General features: G+C 47.6%; 1 protein-coding gene across 6 annotated transcripts in view; it reads right to left on the bottom strand.

Annotated features, from left to right (window-relative positions):
• The window catches only part of NMNAT3 (nicotinamide nucleotide adenylyltransferase 3), a 115,997-nt gene extending 106,148 nt beyond the window's left edge, over nucleotides 1-9,849 (bottom strand). For 2 of the 6 annotated variants that reach the window (XM_047735714.1, XM_047735705.1), the window contains exon 1: nucleotides 9,586-9,849. The gene's annotated coding sequence lies outside the window, so the exon portion shown is untranslated. The remainder of the gene's footprint in view (nucleotides 1-9,585) is intronic. The other 4 variants (XM_047735721.1, XM_047735687.1, XM_047735697.1 and 1 more) reach the window with 4 other exon arrangements.
• Between the last annotated feature and the right edge of the window lie 6,293 nt (nucleotides 9,850-16,142).

Here is a 16,142-nt window from a genome sequence, read left to right as displayed (position 1 = left end):
GGGTCGGCAACAGCCTCCTGCCCACCCATAGAGAACTAATGAAGTAAACTAAGGTAAAGGCACACAACAGAATACTCTGTGTGGTGGGGGGAGGGAGAGAGAGAGAAGGGGCTGAGAGAGAGGAGAGGGGAGGGGGCGTGAGAGAGAGGAAGGAGAGAGAGAAGAGAGAGAGAGGGGGAAAGAGAGAGAGGGGAGAGAGAGGAGGGGGGAGAGGGGAGAAAGAGAGAGGAGGGGGAGAGATGGGGAGAGAGAGGAAGCGAAGGGGGGAGGAGGGGGAGAGACAGAGGGGGAGGGTGGAGGGAGAGAGAAGAGGGGGAAAGAGGGAGAGGAGGGGGTAAAGGGAGAGGAGGAGGAAAGTGGGGGAGAGAGAGAGAGAGACAGGAATGGGGGGAAGAGAGAGAGGAAGCAGGTAGAGGGAGAGAGATGGAGGGGGAGGGAAGGAGAGAATAAGAGAAGATGTCTGCCACACAGGACGGGGGGATGGGGCATTCACAGCTACTCACCATCTCATTCTTTGCAGAATAATGCATGCTGAACCGTGGCTGGAAGGAAAATGGCCACATTTCTCTAAAACACTGGGATCTTGAATCTTTTCTACACAAATTCTAAAAAGCCCATAACTCAATGCAAAGGGTTTAGCCACTCAACTCTACTGGGCTCATTACAAGAGCAATTTTACATCATCTCCTGGAGTAAGGCCTTCATTTGTGGTGACAAACATGCCGATAGACTTGGTAATAATAAGCACACAGAAAATGTTTCTAGAATCTGCATTACCCCCCCCCCCAGATTTCTGCCCCTATTCCTCCTCCATGCATAGAAAACAAAAAACAAGCATTAAAAAATGGACTGAGACCCACAGAACTATAGAGTGAATTAAGTTGAAATGTCAACACAGCCATTTGGTGTGCCTCAACTGTGAATAGGTATTTTGATGAAGAGCTTAGTAAATCTTTAATTGGAGATGGAGTGTTTCTACATAAAGGCGATGACTAGAAAACATTTATCAGAGAGCCTAAAGCCATAACTATAGAAATACTCTCCCATCCTTTGGTATTAGTGTCAGTACGGTGAATGCAGTATTAATATTAAAACATGGCACTGGAAGATATAATCGTGGGTTGACAAATGAGTTTAAATGTTATCTCCCAATGAGTTTTTCTTTTAACATCATCTTAATGTACTTGAGAAATAACAGAAAAAAGTCAAGGTACATCAGAGGTGGAAACACTGCCACGATAAAGATCAATCTTACTACATACTCAGGCCCTCTTCCAGAGTGGTGGGTCTCAGACTGCACAGCTGTGAACACAGCTGTGAACACTGTCCTGCTGCTTAGGTCACATATTAATACTCTATCCCAGTTCAGGGAAAATGTGGCAGTATTTTTCTTAAAGATGTCAGTTTTTCAGAAACTTCTGGGGTTGGTTACTATTTAGCGCAGTCTTCAATTTAATATAAAAGGGTCTCTGATTCAGCACATAATTGTGAATTTGGTTATTTTCAGTTTAGCACATTGATAATGTTCATGGTGCTTGGGGAAGAATGTCACAGCGGACGCTGTCAGTGCTGTGCCCGGAGCATTCAGGCCTCACTGTTTTTGTTGTTGTTGTTAATTTGCTCTTTTAAGATTTTACTCATTTATTTGAGAGAGAGAGCATGCGCCCATGAGCAGCAGGGAGGGACAGAAGGACAGGAAGACTCCCTGGCTGAGTGTGGAGCTCGAGCACAGGGTCTTGGGGTCATGACCTGAGCTGAAGGCAGATGCCACCCAAGCACCCCCAGGCCTCACAATTTCAAGGCAAGCCAGCTTGACTTCCACATGCTTGTCGGCCTCCCTTAGCCCTGATGTTTCACCGGGGAAATGGAAGCTACCAGAAAGCCCAGAGAATTAACTCCATGTAAAAAGCAATGCTCAACCAGTGATGGACAGCAATGGTGGCTGTATATTCAGCCCCTACTCCCCAGGAGAGGCTAACTCTGGGATGGGTGCTCTACACTGGCTGCCAGAGTTTAAGCTCTAGCAGTCCACACTGCTGCCCGGCTCAAACGATGTGCTTGTCTGGCTTGTTTCCCTATTTTCTGCTAGTGCTTCATGGGATCTCCTCCCAGGTAAATCACCAGACTCAAACTCTTGTCTCAAATAAAAACCCCTGTTATGATGTCCCAGTGTATGAGAACTGCTGCCTTAGGACACACCAATGGTCATGCACTAGGCCCTTGCCAGTGCCAGGTAGAGAGGACACATGGGTTTAGAGCCAACCCAGGGACAGTTGGTATTAAGAATACAAAACCCAGTCCCAGAGGTACTGGAGGACCGAGACCTGAGCAGGATAGCAGGGCTGCCCCAGACAACTACTGACTTAGGAAGTGTGTGTGTGTGTGTGTGTGTGTGTGTATGTGTGTGTTGAAGGCAGAGGTTGCTGAAGCTTTACCAACAAGGGTCTCAAAGACTGTAAACCCAAATCCCCTGTCCCTACCCTCCCACTGAGGCAGAAGGATGAGGGAGGCTCGAGGAAGGGCAGAAGGACAGAAGCTGCAAGGCAGGGAAGAGCTGTAGACTTTTCCACCTGAATGACCCCCCCACCCACCCACGCCACCCCCTGGTGTCTGATTCTCTGAGCCAGAGTGAGCGCGTCTGCTGGCCACTCAGCTTGTGGACGCAGAGAATGTCCTTTGCCCAGAGACACGGAGGCAGGAAGCCAACCCCAGTGTTAGAAATTATTGATTGACAAATTTAATCAGGAGAAGGCCATAAATGTAGTGCCCTTAAACCTGCCAACAACGTAAAGGTCATTATTTAACTTGGCTTGCTTTAGGATTTTTTTTTTTTTAACGGAGAGTCAAAATACAATATAGAAAGTTAGAAATGTGAAAAAAAGTTATCCCTAGTTCCCCCGTTCTAGAGAAATTCTTGTTCCCTTTGAGTCGTCCCTTGCAGACTATTTTCCTGAATCTGTACTTAATAGAATAGCATTCTGTTTGCTGAGCATGTAATGACTTCCCAAGCTACTAACCTCCATAGTTTTAAGTACTGCATAATACTCCATCAACCTAATTTTCTGGAGCTTGACTATACTCTATGTTACATATTCAGGTCACTTGTAAGTTTTCACCATTATAAATAATGATGGATCTTTATACAGTGGCTTTTTTCACTTTTCAAATTCTTTTTTTAAGACAGAATCCCAGAAGCCAAAGGACTGGTAGCATTCCAGGGACCCCCGAAAACGGCAGCCTTACCACTTGTATCGTCCGCAGTCCTCTGATGACTCATAAAATATAAAGTGGGTACAACACTGGCCTCCGTCTTCATACACACACACACACACACACACACACACACACACACACACAAAGACAAGACTGATCAACAGCATTATAAAAATTACATAGAAGAGGACCAGATGGGAGAAATAAAAAGCAAGGCAGTCTTTGATACTAACCACAGGGTCTGTGCAATAAACACCTATTTCTGATCTTTCAAAATGAAAGTGGCTAATAATTTCAAGTTAGACTCCTCCACACTAATTCATGTAACAGGCATTCTGCCCTAATGACCACCTGCTCAGAGAGAGACTTCTAGCTTTTGAAAGCCTGCTCCTTACCCGCCCTGCTGTGACTCCCTTCCTGACACTGCCTTTCATGCTCTTCCACAGGCCACTTACTGGGCCCAAACCTGCATTAGTCCCCTCACTTGTTTTCATCATTCTTTCCACTCCTCAATTGCAAAAGGCTTTCCAGCGAGCACACTGGCTGACAGCAGTTGCTGATGGCTGCCGCAAGGATGGAATTAGGTTGAACTGCACTGGTCAGCCTTGCTCCACATTCCCTCCTCTGTCAAACACTGACCGGGGGAAGGACCAGAATCAAGGCACTAAACCCTTTGTGCGTGCCTTCAACAATGTTCACTCTGCTGCTGCAAGTCCCTGGGAGGAGTTGGAACTGCCTTGACAGTTCCCTCACATAGGAGGAAGCCAGGGAGGAGGGAAAGATGGGGGCGGCGGGCAGGAAGACTGGTTCTAATTTAAAAACCATCTTAGGAGGTCGGTTTACTGATGGACACATTTACTCCCCAGAACCTTTTTTCCTAAGTACCTACCACTTAATGTGTACTTCCAAGGGGAATGAGTACCATCATCGTGCGTCAGCCTTATGGGAGGGAGATTTCCAGAGCCCCTTCTTTCCTCCATGGCTCAGGGCCACATGGTGACAATCACATGAGAGCTGTGCCCTGAGAACCCAGCAGTCACACCCAACCCACCGAAATTGGCCTTCTCACTTTCTGCCCAGCAATGCTACTCTCCTTCCTTTGCTTCGGGGAAGATGGTAGCTCATCTCTTGTAATAGGGTCCACATTTGAGACTGGGGGGGCGGGGAGGGACGACGAAGACATATTTTGTTGTCTGCTCTGGCCAAATAAAATAACTCTCTGGCAATATTCAGTCCTGAAGACAGAATGGTTCCTGGAGCTGTTTGGATCACGTCTTATTTAAAACCCATCTTTCTGTGTTATTTTCTTCTGGCTCTCATTGGAACTGCATGCGCTTGAGGGCAGGCATGGGGTCCCTCTGGAGGACTGTGCTGGGACAGTGGGCTCTGCAGGAGTCCGGGCCCTGTGGGCTCGCCCTGCCATAGGCGCCAGCAGCCAGGTAGCCCCGCCCTCCTGGACGAGAGCAGTCGGCTTGCACGTCTTTCCTCCCAGAAGGCAGGTCCCCAGCTCCAATGTGAGAAAATCTATGCTGGAACCTCACTCAGCCCGTGTGCACAGGGCTATCAGAGAAAGAGGAAATGGGCTTTCAGACGGAGCCAGTCACTCAGAAGGAAGCAAGCACCAGAGCCCACCCCCTAGATTTACCCGCAGTGCCACTACCCAGCACATGTGTGAGGCTGAGGATGGAGCATCCAATGAGACAACTTCCAAAGAGGGGCTCTGCAAACTTCAAAGGGTTAAGTAAACTGAACATTAGCATTCCTCTCCCATTCCGAGGCTAAAGCACAACAACGTTTTAAAGTACGCATTCTTACAAGATGACCTTGGCAGCATAAAACACAGTTTACCAGAATTTATAGAAAAATGCCATCCACCGGTCTTCAAAGGTATATAAATAAATGAGTATAAGCCTCAACCAACATTTATGGACACACTTTACACGGATACTGACTAGATTTCTGCAACCATCCCACCTTTTCACATTCTCATGGCATGCCAGGCTCTCCTTCCTGACAGTTAACCCAGTTCATACCATGACAGTGTGTGTGCTGATGTGCTTAACTCCGCTTTTCTTAACAACCTGTCTCATGATGCCTGTGGGCCCCCTGAGGGCTGAGACGGTGTCGCTTTGACTCAGCCTTCTAATCCCCATGACCCTGCCTGAAGAATTTATAAGAGAAAGAAAGAAAAGGGAGATAGGCAGGGAGGGAGGGAGGGAGGACAAGGAGCCAGGCCCGGTGCTGGGGACCAGGAACGCTCAGTCCAAAAGCTGTGGAAGTGCTCACAGCCCAGTAAAGGGCAAGTCGGGGTCAGCTGGAGAAGGGCGTGCCTGGCAGCACTGCCCACTGTGACTGTGGGAAGGCAAAACCAATTCAGAAAAGCTTCCCTGCAATAGGGCTGTGTCTCTGCAGCTGCTCCAGGAACTCTGGCTTTAGGGGCAGTTCTGGTCAGGGGCAGGGATGGCAGAGAGGCATGGAGATGCAGATCAGACCTACGAGGGAAAGGAGGCCAGCCCCAGAGATGGCACTCCCAGGGAGACAGAAGAGACAGCCCTCACTTCCAGAAGATGCCACTTTCACCCAAAAACCCATCACGGAGAACCTTAGATTTGCCCAGACTCATACTAGCAATAGAACGAATGCCCTTCTATTCCTACTTCCCAGATTGGGGCTGTGGTTCTGTGTGTAGGTGAGGGAGACAACGATGAGGGGGCCGTCAGCCCCCCGTGGCTGGTTAAACACCACTATGCCCAAGTGCGTGGCGGAACCAGTGGGGTAGCAGCCGCCATCTCGTGGCCTGCCCTGCAAGATGGGATCCGTCTGTCTTCACCAGGGAACCGTGATAAATGAGCAAAGACAGACACTGGTCAGGACCAGCCACTTTATTTAAGAGCTTCGACAGCCCAAAGTGGTTTTACATAGAGGCACGGAAGATTTATCTCGATGATAAAATACCTGAACTTGAAAGGCACATAAATTATCATTTTGCAGGGTTTTTTTCCTTTTAAGATTTCACATAGTCAAGTGCTTTAAGTAATGAATGAAATGCACATAAAGTTGACTTAATTTCACAAGAGTTGTCTGGTTTCTGTCTCCAGAGAGTCTTTGCTTCCAGAAGGGGCTGAGTTCAGAAGCAACGCCACCCCTCTGTGTCTTCGGCCTTCTGTTTCCACATCACAGCGGAGATCATTTGGAGGGCTGATAAATACGGGAATAATAACAGCAACTATTATACTGCTGAGCACTCACTCCACCGGGAATCTGAGCACCAGAACAGCACCTCCTACAGGAGCATTCCCACCGTAATACTCCTCACAGCCCTGGGAGTTCACACTACTGAGAGAGGGCTTCATCCCTTCCCTTTCCACCTCAAGCTTCCTAATTAAGTTCTTCTCCCCAGCACATCTTAACTAGGCAAGAGACCCTGCAGGAAAGCATCCCCGGTGGGAACTGGAAACTACCCCCTCAAACCAGAACAGCTGCCCTGAGCCAGCAAGGCCCCCAGGGCTGACCCTAAGGCACCGATCGACCTGACCTTCACAGCCCACCTTCCTATACTCACTGACCTTTGTCCCACCTTTTCCTTACATAAACCTGGAAGTCGTTTTGGCACTTCGTCCACAACCTTTAAGATGTCAGTCTGCTGGCTCCCTGGTCCTAACCTCACTGAAATAAATTCCTTTCCTGCTTCACTACCACTGGTCCCTCTGCTTTTGGATTTTGCCAGCAGTGAGGGTCTGTTTGGGATCCCCCCCAGAGCCAGGTACTCCTGTATCCCTGCACTCCAGCTACCAATGATTTCCAGTTTCCAAATGCAAAAACTGGGCCTTTGAGAGTTTCTATGATGCATGTGAGGTCACACAAGTAATTTTGTCAGACTCCAAACCTGCAGGGTTCATCACAGCGCTGCAACATACATGAAATTACGTGGCCAGGAGCAAGTATTTGAAAACACTTGCTTTTCTGCCTATATTCATACTCCTTTATTTTAATCAGCACACTTTAACCCAGAGAAGTCTGCTTGTGGGTTTGTATGCATCCATTCATCCATTCACCATTCATTCTGGGCCCCATACTCTGCGGGATGCAGGATTAACCAGACTGCATTCCCCAGCTCCCACGCCAGCCTCAGGAAATCACCACACCCCTCTGAAGGTTGGAGGCAGCACGGGGCAGGGGCAGCCCCTCACAGGAGACCCACACGGAGCTGTGGGTTAGACAGAACGTGAACAAGACAACTTTCGATATTTTTCACCCTGGTCCTCACCCCCTCCCTTACCCCTTTGCTTTTGCTTCTCAGGCCAGTCTTCAAGACCTCCAACTCCTGTGGCTCCTGGAGGCCTTTTATCATGCAGAACATTCTTCTCTCTGGTGCCTGCTGAAGCTTTCCAGTAAAACCAGCGCCACAGATAACCCAGCTCCTCAGCTAATCACCCAGCACAGACCCTCAAAGCCACCCCTTCATATCCACCTCCCCCTGCCTGGTTTCACCAACTTTTACCCAAAATAAGGAATAAGAACAACAGCATCAGCAGTAGCAACTTCCTACATGTTAGGCATTGATGTATTTTAGGTGCACTAACTCATTAAATCCTGTAATAATCCTCTGACCTAGGCACTATTATTATTCCTATTTTAGTTCTTTAGGAGAAGAGGGAGAGAGTACTTCTTCAGGGCCAACTAACTATATGCCAGGCACTGGGAAGCGTGCACAGAGGATAAGTGGCCTGCCCAGGGTCCATCACAGAGCTGGGAAGTAAGGAATAAAAATCTGGACCCAGGTCTGCAACAGCCTGGCCTATAGTTTCCCCCGCCCACCCCCATCCCTTCTCCGTGGCAGGCACCACCAAGGTCTGCAAGGGAGAACAGAGTGGCTGCACAAAGACAGCCCTCTCTCCCTCTTTCTCCACACCCTTCTGTTAACATCTGTCCTGTTTTTATTACCACTACCCACAAACAGTGCCAGCCTCCTCTCTCAACTGTGTTCGCCCACTCTCTGGGCCTCCCAGCCAGTTTTCATGCAGCAAATCCTAAAGCTTACAGCAACCGTGTAAACAAAGCCAAAGAAGGAACTGGGAAATTTCAAGCCAATAAAATACACGAAGAGGCTGACAGGTGATCCCTGAAGTGCCAGACCCCCTCCTAAATCCCTGGGATTTCAAGATCTGGAGGTCCTCAGCTAGGGACCAGAAAGTTACTGCCTCTGGGGATCGTTTTCCCCAGCTGTTGGGGATGATGTCACCAATGAAAGTGAGCAAGTAACTGATGAGGGAGCCTTAGTTTCGGAGCCTTAGGAAACTGGCTGTAACAGGTGAGGCTTTGTGGGAAATGAGCACCTGAGGAGGGTGAGGCGGAGTAGGAGGGCACTCCCAGTAACACCAGAGAGTCAGAAGCCCACAGGCTGAAACTCCTGAGTCAGATTTCTCTCTGATCTCTCAGGGTCAGTCAGAAGTGCTATAGTTAAGTGTTTCCAGTATCCCATTTTAGAGAACGGGCGGTTGGAGACATCCTACTCAGACAAGGTAAGAGGATTCCAGGAGGCGGGAAGTGAGTTTGCGCAGAGGCAGGCACTCTCTTTAGAGCCCAGATCAATGTCCTGCTCCAACCAGAAACCTGTTTTCACCTGTACTTCATTGACTGACCCTGCCTGGAACACCGCTAAGTCATGTAAATTCAACACCTCAATCTTCAATGGGAAGGCGCGTTCCTATTTTAGGGAGCGGAAAGTTCGGGAACTGGCTTCCCCCCAGCTCTCTGCAGCCAGGCACCACAGTCCTTCCTTTCCTCAAACAAGCCACCTTCTCTCCTAACAAAATGTGTTTGCTCTGTTGTCCTCCACTCTGGAACGGTGGGGCTCAGGCTGAAGTTGGCGCTTCCGCATCCTTCAGAGACGGGGGCCGCTGGTTAAACGTTCGCCCGGCGCCTGCACGCTCTTACCGCAGTTCCACCGTTTACACTATGTCTGTAGATGATCTCCCTGCTGTGGGTCTTTCCCCCTAGACTGTGAGGTCCTGCGTGGCGAGCACCACGTGCGCTCGCCCACCTCCGTATACCCAGCACTTGGCCGAGTGGTAGGCACTTGGTGGCACGCGATGCGTATCTGGGGACACGTCTTTGTATCTACAAACTGCCAGAGTGGGGGAAGGTGGGATCCGAATTCCTGTCTGCCGGCCTCAGGTCGGAGCCGAAGGCGTTCTGGGGCTTAGGCTGACCCCGCTACGGGGAGAGCAGGAGGCGCGACAGCCTGCAGGGGAGGCGTTCCGGCGTCCATCCTACCCAGGCCAGCTGCCGGGCTCCGCACCCCGCCGCCACCTGTCGCCCCCAGGTTTGGGCCGGCGCCCGCGAGGCCGAGCGCGGGCTGGAGGCGCTTACCTGCGCGTCTGGGTTCCGCAGACGCTCTCTTTTTGTGAGCCTCGGGGGACTGCCAGGGACTGGGGAATCCGCCGCACCGAACCCGGGCTCCAGGCCCGCGCGTAGCCCTGCTCCGGAGGACCGCGCCGGACGGCGCCTGCTCCAGCCGAGGAAGGCCCTCTGCGGCTGGGCGGTCCCGGGACAAGGCCGCCCTGGGGCAAGGCCGCCCCGCCCCCACGCGCTGAACAGGGCGGGCCCTACGGTGAACTTGACCCCGCGCTCCCGGGGAGCCCCGCTGTGGGCGGAGCCAGAGGAAAACTCCTCTCTGCGCCCCGCCCCCTCGGTGGGGGCGGTCCCTAAGGGCGACCTCGCTCTGAGCCCCGCCTTTTCGAAGCCCCGCCCGCCTTCCCAACCCCACCCCTGCTCTCACCCATTGGTTTTTTTGTGTTGTGTGCCTCCTGGCTTGTAATTTTCCTGTTTTGTATTCCGTTTTATTTCTTATTTTTATTTCTCTACCTTTAAAAGATAGAATTAAAAGATATATCAAAGTAATGCATGAACACTGTTTACAAAATAAAGTTATCTAAATGTTCTTATAATGAGAGCAACAAGCCCTTCTCCCTTGCTCCCCACACATAGCCATTTGTATCCGTTCCTCCGTTTAGTTCTTCTGGTGGTCACCCCCTTGTCGCTAAAAAAATAAGCTTACATAGCGATTTCTTGATTTATCTATTGACTTTCTGCCATGTTAGATGAGGATTTACTCTCTTTCTGTGCCCCTGCTTCCCTTCTCTTGACAAATTTACACCTCTATTCTTAAGTCCTGCCCTGGTGAGCTCTGAGACCTCGAGGCTTCAGTAGAGGAAGGTTTTCTGGGACCTGCATCTAATACAATTGTGGGGGCAGGGAGAAAGGAAGGCTATGTTAGGCCTACAGAATTAAAGCTTGCCAAATGAACATTTATTTGGGATGAGCAAAATCCTGAGACCTAGGGAATTCAGGTCTCTATCCCTTGATGATGAGGGAACAGAAAGCAAGCTGAGGACAAAGCAGAAGGGGACACCCTGCAACCAGAAGGGGACACCCTGCAACCACCCCCACCCTCCGCTTCTAAGTGGGACCTCTGTGACATTCTTTTGGGAAGCTCCCAGCTATCTTAATGTTAATGCCTTGCCACGGGGCGGGGGGGGGGGGGGGGGGGGGGGGGGGGGGGGGGGACACACCTTATCTTGATAATAGCCAGGCCTCCAGTATCCTGAGGTATTTTTTAACAAATGAAAATCCTTTGAAGCCTCCCTTTTCCTTACTTCCCCCAACTCCCCAGTCTTAACTCCATGCTTCAAGACCCCTATACAGCAGCTCTTTCTGCCCACAGTTCCTGTCCCCATGCTTTAATAAAACCACATTTTTTGCACCAAAGATATTTCAAAAATTCTTTCTTGGTCATTGGTTCCAGACCTCAGCCCTCCAAACCTCACCTATACTCCAAAACCCCCATCACTGAGACATTCTTAGATAATTTACTTCTTGAATTTGCTTCTCCAGTGTGACTGGTCTTCCTCTGCCCATGCAGAATCCTCCATAACTCCCAACCCTCTCAGGGGTCATGGGGTAAAGGTCAAGATTCATCTGTTTCTGCCAATAGGATTTCTTAATGGAGTGAACTAGAGTGTGAGGGGGAAAAAAAAGAGGCATCACGGATGATGTCAAGGTTTTCTGATTGCTGCACAGCTTCTCCTAGCTTCAGTGACAAGTTCTTAACCTTAGTAGGAAGAGTGTTTTATAAAGCTGGCTCTGGGCCTCTGTCCTGTCATCAGATCCTTACAGTGCTCCCATGAGGTCGACTGGAGCTGCTCACTGTCCCCACTTTAGGAGGGCTAGTACTGATGATCCCTCTTGTATCAGTGCACACAACTAGCCCCCAGTAAGTGCCCAGGTGAAAAGGCTTAGTCTCCCCCTTCACTCAGATGTAAGAAACGGTGTCCCGGCCCTGCCTGACACCCCTTCTCTCTTCAGAGCTCAGCCGTTCCCCTTCCTCTGCTCTGTCTTCCTTCTCTTCTGTTCACTCTCCTCTTTCCCCTGCCCAGCTGCTGAGGGTAGAGGACTTGGGAGTAACTCCAACTGAGGGTGTGAAATGTGGCTCTACAAGGTGACCTTGGGCAAAGTCACTTTACCGATTTGAGCCTGTTTCCTTCTCTGAAATTGGAGGTAACAATCTCTACCATATTCAGTTTTAGGGGAGGATTAAGTGGCTCAATAGCCACATATACAGGATTTTTTCATTTTTAAAAACTTTGTTTCCCTAAATCACAAATTTTAAATATTAAAATTAAACTTACTGAATATGAAAATTAGTTGCTCTTCTCTTTTTTATTGCTTCTGGATTTTGTGTCACACTTAGAAAGGCCATTCATTCCCAATATAAGATTTTTTTTTTTAATTCAAGTATAATTACCTTTGGATGTTCTCTTATTTGTAACTCAGTTTGTCTCCTAGCAGAGTAGAGGGAGGCTCATGGGAAAGGTTAGGGACTTCTAAGAATCTGTGTAGCATGATGGTACCATAGATTGGATTATAATTAAAGACTAAATCAAGGTGCCTAGCTGGCTCAGTTGGGGGAATATGTGACTCTTGATCTTGGGGTCTTGAATTTGAGCTCTAGTTGGGTATAGAGATTATTAAAAAAAAAAAAAATTCTAGGGCTAAGTCATGCTGAGTCAGTCTTGACCCTGGACACAAAGAGCAAGAGGGACACTGGACAGTGACTTCCCCATATAAGGGACTCTTCTTTTCCTGGGGCAGAGAAGACTAAGTCTCCTCCAGACTAAGTCTGTCTTCTGGGCACAAAATGGTGTCCCCTAGTGGTAGGAGGTAAGAACCTCACACAATAGCCATGCTTACTCTAACCTAAGTCGGGGAGGAGCTGAACTCTTCAGAGGGGCTGGAGAGACAATTAGCTCCTAATATTTCAGAAGGGGAATACATACCTAGATGAGAGTCAAGTCTTTTGCTTGAGGGCATGAAAGACTACTGAATTATTGGTTTACTGGGAATACATCTTTTTGGTGAGTTTCATTTCTCCTGAATCCTATGATCATGATGGCTCAGGAAGGAGGAGGATTTCACAAAGGGGGTCTCAGTTTGGATCCCTTGCAAGCAGATCCTGAGACGAAGATTCAAGGATGAGCGGTTTATTTGGGAGATACAGGAACCAGGGGAAAAATGAAGGATGAAGAGTGGAGAGAAGAAAAGGCAGTCCAGTAAAGGATACATTGTTAATCCAGCTACTAGATTGGAGCTTAATCCTGTGAGAAAACTCTAGAAGTTGTAAGAACATGCCTCAGAATTATTCTACCCAAGTAAAGGCCGTAGGTGGGAGGTCACTAAAGGGGAAAAAAAAAAAACTGGAATGGACAGATTATCTCATTTTTTAACATTTTTCAAATTATTTCTAGGCATTAAAAAAATGTGGTCGTGGGGAGGAGTCAAGATGGCAGAGAAGTAGCAGGCTGAGACTACTTCAGGTAGCGGCAGATCAGCTAAATACCTTATCTAAAGATTGCAAACACCTACAAATCCAACGGGAGATTGAAGAGAAGAAGAACAGCAATTCTAGAAAGAGAAAATCAACCACTATCTAAAAGGTAGGACTGGCGGAGAAGTGAATCCAAAGCGACTGGAAGATAGACCGCGGGGGGAGGGGCCGGCTCCCGGCGAGCGGCGGAGCAACGGAGCACAAAATCAGGACTTTTAAAAGTCTATTCCACTGAGGGACATCACTCCAGAGGCTTAACCGGGGTGAAGCCCACGCAGGGTCAGCGTGGCCTCAGTCCCGAAGGCTCACAAAAGGATCGGGGGTGTCTGAGGGTCCCAGAGCTTTCAGGTATTAGAACGGGGAAGCCGGCTAAAGAGACAGAGCCGAGGAGTGACTCTCAGCTCGGGGTTACCTTGAACCGGTCGCAGGCTCGGTCAGCTCGGAGCGCGGCCAGAGGCCAGGGTGATGGGAGTAATTGGGCGCTGTTCTCTGAGGGTGCACTGAGGAGTGGGGCGCCGGGCTCTCGGCTCCTCCAAGCCGGACACAGGGAGGACGCCATCTTCATTCCCGCCCTCCGGAACTCCACGGAAAGCGCTCAGGGAACAAAAGCTCCCGAAAGCGAACCCAGCAAACCCAAGCGGATTACTCAGCCGGCCTGGATAAGGGCGGTGCACCTCCGCCTGGGGCAAAGACCCTTGAGAATCACTACAACAGGCCCCTCCCCCAGAAGATCAACGAGAAACCCAGCCAGGACCAAGTTCACCTACCAAGGAGTGCAGTTTCAATACCAAGGAGAGCGGCGGAATTCCAGAGGAGAAGAAAGCAAAGCACGGAACTCATGGCTTTTTAGCCATGATTCTTTAGCCTTGCTAAAGGCTAAAGGCTAATTTAATTTTTTTTTTCTTTTTCAATTTTTTTTCTCTTCTTCTGCTAAATTTTTTTTAACTTTTACCGTTTTCTTTTTTAACGTTTTATAAATAGTTTATCTAATATATATATTTCTTTTTCCTTTTTATATTTTTTATCAGCTTTCTTTTTTTAATAGTTTCTTTCTTTTCTTTTTTTTTTTTTTTTCTTTCTGAACCCTTTTTTATCCCCTTTCGATTTGGGATCTCTTCTGATTTGGCTAAAGCATATTTTCCTGGGGTTGTTGCCACACTTTTAGTATTTTACTTCCTCCTTCATCTACTTTTATCTGGACAAAATGACAAGGCGGAAAAATTCACAACAAAAAAAAGAACAAGAAGCAGTACCAAAGGCTAGGGACCTAATCAATACAGACATTGGTAATATGTCAGATATAGAGTTCAGAATGACGATTCTCAAGGTTCTAGCCGGGCTTGAAAAGGCATGGAAGATATTAAAGCAACCCTCTCGGGAGATATAAAAGCCCTTTCTGGAGAAATAAAAGAACTAAAATCTAACCAAGTTGAAATCAAAAAAGCTATTAATGAGGTGCAATCAAAAATGGAGGCTCTCACTGCTAGGATAAATGAGGCTGAAGAAAGAATTAGTGATATAGAAGACCAAATGACAGAGAATAAAGAAGCTGAGCAAAAGAGGGACAAACAGCTACTGGACCACGAGGGGAGAATTCGAGAGATAAGTGACACCATAAGACGAAACAACATTAGAATAATTGGGATTCCAGAAGAAGAGGAAACAGAGAGGGGAGCAGAAGGTATGTTGGAGAGAATTATTGGAGAGAATTTCCCCAATATGGCAAAGGGAACAAGCATCAAAATCCAGGAGGTTCAGAGAACCCCCCTCAAAATCAATAAGAATAGGTCCACACCCCGTCACCTAATAGTAAAATTTACAAGTCTTAGTGACAAAGAAAAGATCCTGAAAGCAGCCCGGGAAAAGAAGTCTGTAATGTACAATGGTAAAAATATTAGATTGGCAGCAGACTTATCCACAGAGACCTGGCAGGCCAGAAAGAGCTGGCATGATATATTCAGAGTACTAAATGAGAAAAACATGCAGCCAAGAATACTATATCCAGCTAGGCTATCATTGAAAATAGACGGAGAGATTAAAAGCTTCCAGGACAAACAAAAACTGAAAGAATTTGCAAATACCAAACCAGCTCTACAGGAAATATTGAAAGGGGTCCTCTAAGCAAAGAGAGACCCTAAAAGTAGTGGATCAGAAAGAAACAGAGACAATATACAATAACAAGCATCTTACAGGCAATACAATGGCACTAAATTCATATCTCTCAATACTTACCCTGAATGTTAATGGGCTAAATGCCCCAATCAAAAGACACAGGGTATCAGAATGGATCAAAAAACAAAACCCATCTATATGTTGCCTACAAGAAACTCATCTTAAACCCGAAGACACCTCCAGGTTTAAAGTGAGGGGGTGGAAAAGAATTTACCATGCTAATGGACATCAGAAGAAAGCAGGAGTGGCAATCCTTATATCAGATCAATTAGATTTTAAGCCAAAGACTATAATAAGAGATGAGGAAGGACACTATATCATACTCAAAGGAACTGTCCAACAAGAAGATCTAACAATTTTAAATATCTATGCCCCTAACGTGGGAGCAGCCAACTATATAAACCAATTAATAACAAAATCAAAGAAACACATCGACAAGAATACAATAATAGTAGGGGATTTTAACACTCCCCTCACTGAAATGGACAGATCATCCAAGCAAAAGATCAACAAGGAAATCAAGGCCTTAAATGACACACTGGACCAGATGGACATCACAGATATATTCAGAACATTTCATCCCAAAGCAACAGAATACACATTCTTCTCTAGTGCACATGGAACATTCTCCAGAATAGATCACATTCTTGGTCCTAAATCAAGTCTCAACCGGTATCAAAAGATTGGGATCATTCCCTGCATATTTTCAGACCACAATGCTCTAAAGCTAGAACTCAATAACAAGAGGAAATTTGGAAAGAACCCAAATACATGGAGACTAAACAGCATCCTTCTCAAGAATGAATGGGTCAACCAGGAAATTAAAGAAGAATTGAAAAAATTTATGGAAACAAATGATAATGAAAATACA

This window comes from Lutra lutra, chromosome 1, assembly GCF_902655055.1.
Source record: "Lutra lutra chromosome 1, mLutLut1.2, whole genome shotgun sequence".
NCBI lineage: Eukaryota > Metazoa > Chordata > Mammalia > Carnivora > Mustelidae > Lutra > Lutra lutra.
Note: the sequence above shows the minus strand (reverse complement) of the source record. Positions and strands in the feature narration are given on the sequence as shown.